This window comes from Callorhinchus milii, unplaced genomic scaffold, assembly GCF_018977255.1.
Source record: "Callorhinchus milii isolate IMCB2004 unplaced genomic scaffold, IMCB_Cmil_1.0 Scaffold3, whole genome shotgun sequence".
Taxonomy (NCBI): domain Eukaryota; kingdom Metazoa; phylum Chordata; class Chondrichthyes; order Chimaeriformes; family Callorhinchidae; genus Callorhinchus; species Callorhinchus milii.
Window position 1 is genome coordinate 29409861 of NW_024704744.1, and position 7860 is coordinate 29417720.

At 38.2% G+C, this 7860-nt stretch overlaps 1 pseudogene; it reads left to right on the plus strand.

The window, feature by feature from the left end:
• Nucleotides 1–120: 120 nt before the first annotated feature.
• LOC103182282 lies at nucleotides 121–1117 on the plus strand (annotated as a pseudogene).
• The last annotated feature ends 6743 nt before the right edge of the window (nucleotides 1118–7860 follow it).

The window sequence follows — 7860 nt, forward strand, 5'->3', positions numbered from 1 at the left end:
AAACATGGGAATGAGGGAAACATAAAGAAGGAGAAGCTGTGAAATACAAATTTCAATGACGGTTTAATAGTGTACATTACAGGAAAATCAGATACACCAAGAGCCTTGGAGGGACAGACAATGAACACAAGTCATTTTGAGAACACAGAAACTGTACAGTACTGCTATGAATCTATGAATGGATCTTACCCCAAAGCAATGCGATCAAACATTCCCCATGTCCCAGTGTATATATTCATGACGGGAACAATTCTGTTCACTATCACTGGTAATATGTTGGTGATCATTGCTATTTCCCACTTCAAACAACTCCACACACCTACTAACCTGGGATGCTTGGTTATGCCTTATAGTATGGTGAGATCCGTAGAACCATGTTGGTATTTGGGAAAGATGTTTTGCAAGATACACTCAAGCTGTGATGTTATGCTCTGTACAGCTTCAATACTACATCTGTGTTTCATTTCCATCGAACGGTACTACACGGTGTGTGATCCACTGAGGTACAAAGTAAGAATGACTTTGTTCTCAGTATTGGTCATGATCTTCATTAGCTGGGCTATTTCTGCTGTATTTCTTTCTGCATGGTTTGTTTAGAATTAAATTTAGAAGGAATCAAGGAATTTTACTATAATAATATTGCTTGCTATGGGGGCTGCATACTTATGCTCACCGAAACAACAGGCATGGTTGCCTCGGTGCTTCGTTTTATGTGCCTGGAACCACAATGTTGTTTATTTATGGCAAGATTTACCTTGTGGCAAAAAAGCAACTTAGAACGATACACAATGTCGCTCATCAGATTCACACCATCGAAGAAAACAAGCACAGAATGTCACAAAACAATGAACGGAAAGCTGCAAAAACTCTTGGGATAGTGATGGGAGTGTTTCTGATTTGCTGGTCTCCATTTTTCATCTGTAACACAGTGGATGCTTTTGTCCATTATTCAACTCCCCCTGTTCTGTTTGACGCCCTTGTCTGGTTCGGTTACTTGAATTCTACATTCAATCCCATGATCTATGGATTATTTTATTCCTGGTTCAGAAAAGCTTTGAAAATAATGTTAACTTGCAAAATACTGAAATCCGTTTCTTCCAGGACGAGCTTGTTCTGAGAGTAAATCTTATACTGACAGTGAGTTTACATAGAGAGAAAAAAAACTAACATTTTACTTTCACTAACTTGAACTAACTGTTTCAGTACAATAATGGCCAGCTAGTTTTATAATGTATGATCTTGTGAAAAATTCTTAAATCTAATCTTAATTTGGAAACTGTTGCTTTTTAATAACTGCTGAAAGACAGCTTTCAAATTTGGACCAAACCGAAGAATTTTTCACGATTCTGTGCAAGTCTTAAATTTGAAGACAAAATAGCATTACAGACTAACACCACATAGAATTTCAGGGCCTACATTGTAATTGCTGCTTTAGTGAAGTGTACAATTAGTTCAAGTTCATCACATATAATACCTTCTAATTTAATTCTAAGTCTAATAATTACTACGTATTAGAGTAACTATTAATACTGTTTAAGTTAATTTCTTTGAGGCATCCTCCTGATGTGAAAGGCATTATATAAATGTAAATTGTACTTGTATATTAGAATGACAAGTACAAGCAATTGTGATGAGAGGTAGCTGCAACATTTATAAACATCTTAATAAAATCATACAACACCAAAGCTAATAATTGCAATATTATTTGGAAATCTTATGTTAGTTTCTTTTACCAATAACAGTTATAGTAAAATAATAATAGCTTCTATGTATAAAGTACCTTTCAGGTAAAGAAACGTCACAAAGTGCTTGACAGATGTGATGTTAAGCACTTTAGTGGAGGCATACTGAATTGTCAGAGGTACCATCTCTGATGCGATTTATTAAACTGAGTTCTCACCTGTCTTTTCAGATAGACATAAATGATTTTATTTTATCATTTGAAAGAAAAAGGAATTTCTTTTGTTTCCTGGCTGACAATCCAACTGGTTAATTGCTCATGTTCCATATTCTCAAAATGTCATGTGGATGTATTTTGTAGACAATCGTGGCAGTCAATTTATTCACAGCAATGTTCCACAAATAGCCATGAAGTGAATGACAGATTTTATCTGGAGGATTGTTGAAATTCCTTTCTCTTTTCGAATAATGCTTTGGGATCTTTAACATCAACAATATCTTTAACATCCTCTTAAATAGACAGACAGGACCTCTGTTTTTAATGTCTCGTCTGAAGGTCGGCACCTCCAACAATGCAGCACATCCCCAGCATTGCACTTGAGTGGCAGCCCAGACAATATGAGTTCCAAATCCCAACGTGAGGCTTGAAACCCACAATCTTCTGTCTCAGAGACGAGAATGTTACCAACTGAACGAGGATGATATATTTAGAAGCTTGCAGAATGGGTTCTTTAAAAGCAGTCTTTGTATGGTGTAAACAATGCAGTAATTATCACATAGCTGAAAACTGCAATTCAAAATGTTTTTTTAATTACAAAGTGATATGGATATGAACATCCCACACTGATCTCAATCCAATGGTTTGACCCACAGCTAGCCAAGCCTTTAACACAGCTATTGTTTCTGTCCACAGAGAGCACCACTACAGATTGAGTTAGGCTGATATCCTGTACAGAGATTCTCAAATGCTGTGCTCCATGGAAGCAGTAACTCTGGTGGGCCCAGAAAGTTACAACCAACTTCGGGGAAAATCAATGAGGTCCCATTGGAGACCAGAGTGTTCAACCCAAATCAGATAATAATTAAATCATCACATGTGTTGCATTTTTCATCTCTATGTTTCGTCCCAGAACTTTGGGACGTCCACCTGATGTGAAAGGCGTTATACAAATATAATTTGTTGTTGTTGTAATCCTGTTTACTCCTAATACTGGTAAATACTAATGAACAAAAAAAGTCTTGTCCCCATTATACATTGAAAAAGCAAAAACATCTGCATTTTTAAATGCTTTGAAACAAACCTGTAGTGACTGATCCCTTACAATCTCATACCAGTGTCTTCCTTACTACATTTCATGTTTGTATGCAGTTAAAAATGCATTTATAATTTATAATAAATGTATTTTGGTTTATGGGTTTAATATTATTATGTTAGATATAAACAAAGGAAACCAGAGATAATTCCCTCATGAATAAATCCCACATAAACATACTTTCTTAAATTTGAGTTATCAATTGTTTTTTCAATAAGCTTCACAATCTCCAGTTTGCTACTGTATGTGAAATTTCTTTATGCAGTTAATCTATATGTCTGCAGAGCCCACTGGAGGGCAGAAGTGGTTTACTTACTGTTTACCAGCTGCAATAAAAATTACAAACACAACATCACAAGATTGCTGTGGATGAAGAAAGCCCTTCGGCCTATCTGATCTCATCCCTCCAGAACACCCAACCTACTGTGCCCAGATCACTGCATCAACCTGCTTTTTAAATGAAATTTGAGTCACAGATTTTTGGGGGTTCAGCCGGGAGTTTGAGACATGAGGAAACCCATCACACAGCATAAGAGCATACAAACAAACTGAGAATTCTGTGCATCTCACTTACACATGGAAATCCCAGAAAGTTTATTGGAATGGAATCCCTGGAGGGATGCATCCTGCTTACCTAATTCTGGAAACAGTTAGGCACAGGCTGGTAAGAGCCAAAGCTTGGGAACCTCAGTGTGTGTATTGGGGTGTCTAACCAGCTAAACCTGATAGCTTGCTATTGAGAGCGCTGCCTGGCAAGCTTTCTTGTTGCTTGTCCAGCTAGGAACACTCTACCTATAAGAGATTTGGCTTGCTGGGCTACCAGGAGTGAATGGGAAGAATCCCTCCAACAGTGACTAGTTTGGCTTCCATGTCCTGCTGATGAGCCAGCCTGACTTTGCTGTCATCAGCAATGCTCTGAAATACTGCAGACCCACCCGACTCAGAAAATGGACTACCGAGACTGCTACAGAGGTGGGGGAGCCAGATCAACACCAACGAGGTTCAGCTGAATCCCCTCCCCCCTCAAGGAGGATAGTCACTAGTTGGTCATTTGACATTCAACAAATCTGAGCCCTCACTGGGTGGATGGCAGGTACCAGGAACTCCCTGAGAACTTCCTGGTGAGCAACACAACTGAAATGTGGGAGAGCATTGCCACCATCTTCCTGTCTGCAGCTCAGACACACGTCCCTTCACATTGAGTAATGGTTCCATCAGTTGAAAGTATTGGAGCTTAAGCAACGGTTGCTTACCTCTCTGCAAATCAATCAAGGTAGATTCCAAGCACTGGATTTGCAAATGTGTGTTCACAAGCTCAGATTTCAGGTTACCTGCAGCTGTCAAAGGTTCAGAGTTTCTTCATCATTTATCTGACAGATATCTGCCTTCAGTGTGGTGGGAGCAACTTTACAGCACAATTCATTTTCTCAAGGTTTAAATCCAATGTTGCGTATCAGGCTTACTCACCGCCAGCTGCTTAACCTGAAGTGTGAGGAGCCTTGGCAAACGAGGTAGGGCAAAACCTTAGGCAAGTTTCCTTACTCCACACGCCTAATAATAATCCCTCCAAAACAAAACAATAATAAATTGGTTATTTTCAATCCACGACTGTTTGTGGGATACTGCTGTGTGCAATTGATTGCTGTGTTTCGCCCACAAATATACAGTCAATTCACTTTACAGTCTATTCTGTGAAGCGCTTTGAGACGTCTAGAAGATGTGAAAAGTGCTATATCAAATGCAAGGATTATTATTTTTATTTTATTAAACAGACATTTCCCATGTTTGCCACAAGTATATATATCAGAATGCTCTGGGAGGCTCCCCTGCGTGATGGGTGTTAGTTATATAAATGCAAGTTGTTGTTGCTATCATAAGAATATTTCCTTTGTTTTAACTGAACTCCACCTAACTTTTTCCACTTGCAACTTGCCATTGTATATACAGTAAACTCCTGGTAACTCGACTCTGGCTTAACTTGTCAATATCACTCAAGACATCAAGTTGTCAATATCCCTTTGTATGCATTTATGTATTTAAACATATGCCTGACTCGCCACTCCACAATACTCCTCACTGAGCCCTTTTCCCTTGGAGTGACTTTTCTCTTTTTACTTTTTTTAATTTCCTGCCTACTAGTCTCAACAATCAATCAGACCTCTTAACAACAACATTAACAACTTGTATTTATGTAGCGCCCCTCATGCAGGGAAATATCCCAGAGTGCTTGACAGTGGCGGATCATGATACCGAACGGGGGGGATGAGGGAGGTGGCCATATGTACGGTCGAAGCGGAAGTTCTTCAGGCGCAACCTGAAGATGGGGAAGGAGGCGACAAGGTGGAAGGATTGAGGGAGAATATCTTAACTCAAGAAACCAATACCTGTCCTTCTGAACAGCATGTATTTGCTTTTAGGTGGTTCCCAGGAATGGTTTTCTAATGCATGAACTTAGCAATGATCTCATACCCATAATTGTGGAAGAGATCAATAATAGAAACATTATATACAGGTTTTGTGCTACTTTATGCTTTTCTCCCTAATACACATATGTATAATCATAATAATAATAATAATCCTTGCATTTGATTTAGGGCTTTCCACATCTTCTAGGCATCTCAAAGCGCTTCACAGAATATACTGTAAAGCAAAATGCCCACAAATAAAATTGAGAATACTTTGGAATTATGTCCCATTAAAATTGCAATGTTTGTTTCATATATTTGCTCTGTTTATTTCATATATGTAAAAGCATTATAAGAGTAAAAGTTATCAAACAAACCACTATCCTCTGAAAAATGTCTAAATGTTGAAACAATCATTTTAAATTAGATGTATTTTATATTGACGTGTTACATGTTGGTTTTAAAAATTGTACCTACGTATACTATAAGCATTTAAGTCTAAGGTACAGCTTACTAAAACAATAATTCCAGCATTCCTTAACTTGGAGAAGGAGGTGGAATGGAAAGGACAAGAGGAAGGAAACAACATCTTATTGTTAGACATCTTAGTTTTTATGAAAAAATAACAGTGAGTAAATATTTATAGAAAAGGTAGGCAAAGGCAGGTGCCTCAGAGATAACCTAAATCATCTGTACATTGCTCATTATAAAATGCACAGAGGTCATCCACACAAAAGTCAAGCATAGACAGCTCTAGCAATTATTAGTAGAATAGAAGTAGAAAACTCTGCAGTGTTTCGAAAATATCCTTCATTCTCAGACTTTTAAACCTTGGAGACTTTCATTCCCTATTGAACATTGTGTGATATAACACATCTTATCATTATTTTGACTCCTCGGTTATTAACAAAGGCACCCTTGAGAATTTTAACACAAGTCAAGCCAAGAAAGGAGCCAAAGTGTTAATAAGACCCCTTGGTCTGCACAGCACTTTAAAATAAAGTTCACAGTACATTAATTAGCCCAAGTTGTTTGCAATGTTGTGAGTGAATTGATGGAGTAATAAACAATTTATAACCTATTAATATCAACTAACACATTAAGATTGTTGAGTAACATCTTTTTTATGCATCAATGCTTGTATTGGTGTAAGTACTATTATCCTGGGCAATAGTTCCCCATTAAAATTGGTCATTAACATCATGACTGTTTGTGGGACATTGCTGTGTGCAAAATTGCCACAAATCACTTCACTTTACATTATGAAGCGCTTTGAGATGTCCTTCCCTACGTGAAAGGTGCTATATCAAATGTAAGGATTACTATTACCAAAGAGCGTTGCCATGTTATCATATTGCATTAGTAATTTGTGTAATTAGTAATATGTGTATCACGTCGGAACGTCCACCTGACGTGAAAGGCGCTATACAAATGTAATTTTTATTGTTCTTGTTGTGTACTCTCCAGCCATATCTCTGTTTTTCTAAAAATACAGTAACTATACTTCACAATAAAATCCTATGATTTTAATACATGTACTATATGTGCAAATGGATGAAAGTAAAGGGCAAACAGAAGAACAAGGAACAAAGATTTTCTTCACCATGGAAGATAAAGTTGTCCTCGCATTGCAGCTGATGTCTACAACAACACATTGATCAGACTGGTGTAGGTGACCAACAAGGTATAAAGAACAAGACATTTTGGGGTTAAATCGGAAGAGCTGAGTTTTAGGAACAGAATAGCTAACCGCAAACAATCATAAGGAAATGTTCTCAATTTCGAAACGTTAACACTTGCAAACCTGCACCTAATACTCTGTGACCCTGTGGGGAGAGAGTGCACATTCCATCTCCACAGTTATCCCCATAGTTCCAGAAACAGCTGGAATGTAATAAGACCATAAGATGTAGGAGCAGGAGTAGGCCATTCGGCCCCTCGAGCCTGCCCCACCATTTAATAAGATCATGGCTGATCTTCTAACCTAATTCCATTTACTGCCCTATCCCCATATCCCTTAATCCCTCTATCCTTTAGAAATCCATCAACCTTAATCTTGAATATGTTCAAGGACTGAGCATCCACAGCCTTCTGGGGTAGAAAATTCCACAAATTCACTACCCTCCGAGTGAAGAAATGTTTCCTCAACTCAGTTCAAAAAGGCTGACCCTTAATCTTGAGACTATGCCCCCTAATTTTAGATTTTCCAACCAGTGGAAACTGTCTCACGGCATCTACCCCGTTAAGACCCTTAAGAATCTTATAGGTTTCCATAAGATCACTTCTAATTCTTCTATATTCTAGAGAATATAGGCCTGGTTTACTCAACCTCTCCTCATCGGTCAACCCCTTCATCCCAGGAACCAACCTAGTGAATCTACGTTGCACCCCCTCTAAGGCGAGTATGTCCTTTCTTAAATAAGGAGACCAAAACTGCACACAATATTCTAGGTGCGGTCTCA